This window comes from Canis aureus, chromosome 24 (assembly GCF_053574225.1).
Source record: "Canis aureus isolate CA01 chromosome 24, VMU_Caureus_v.1.0, whole genome shotgun sequence".
Classification (NCBI taxonomy): domain Eukaryota; kingdom Metazoa; phylum Chordata; class Mammalia; order Carnivora; family Canidae; genus Canis; species Canis aureus.
Window position 1 is genome coordinate 26,549,424 of NC_135634.1, and position 868 is coordinate 26,550,291.

General features: G+C 33.5%; 1 non-coding gene across 1 annotated transcript; it reads left to right on the forward strand.

The window, feature by feature from the left end:
* The first annotated feature begins 540 nt into the window (after window positions 1-540).
* Window positions 541-645, forward strand: LOC144296665 (U6 spliceosomal RNA). The gene has a single exon (XR_013363677.1). It is a non-coding gene; the product is annotated as a U6 spliceosomal RNA (small nuclear RNA).
* Window positions 646-868: the final 223 nt, after the last annotated feature.

Here is an 868-nt window from a genome sequence, read left to right on the forward strand (position 1 = left end):
ATATATAATACATATGTATTCATATGCTTCCAACAGGCACCATTAAGTAAGTTAATGAATGCAAAACTTTGTCATTAAATTAATTTTTTGTTATCTTTAAAAAATTGGTTAACTTTTTTTTTTTTTTTAATTTTTATTTATTCATGATAGGCACACAGTGAGAGAGAGAGAGGCAGAGACACAGGCAGAGGGAGAAGCAGGCTCCATGCACCAGGAGCCTGACGTGGGATTTGATCCCGGATCTCCAGGATCGCGCCCTGGGCCAAAGGCAGGCGCCAAACCGCTGCGCCACCCAGGGATCCCAAAAATTGGTTAACTTAAATTGGAAATTTCAAAACCTGGAAAATTACAAATTTGTTAAATATTATTGCAAAAGAATTTTCATAAAAGTATTTTATTTTGTAATGTTTTCCAAGTTTTTCATTTTCATTTTCCCTTTTAAATAGGCAATAATAAATTAAACAAAATCGATACTGTGAAAAATTCACATTAAATTGATTTATTTGAAGCATTAAAGAGGTAATCTCAAAAGTTGGGATATGCTCACTTCAGCAGCATATGGCTACAATTGGAAGAATACTGACAAGATGAACATGGCTCCTTTACAAGGATGACACACAAATTTGTAAAATGTTCCATATTAACAAACAAAAGAGTTGATGATTCATCTGCTTCTTCCTATCTAAATGATGCAAGAGGGCACCATCAAAACTTCAGCTACCTTAAGAGAAACCAAATGACTTAACAAGTGAACATTTAAAATTGAACTTTTAAATCAAATATACTGGAGCAATTTCCAGTACAATAATTAGATCAATATTGGAACATCTGGGGCCTACTCGTCAATTCTTGAAAGTATCTTCTAACA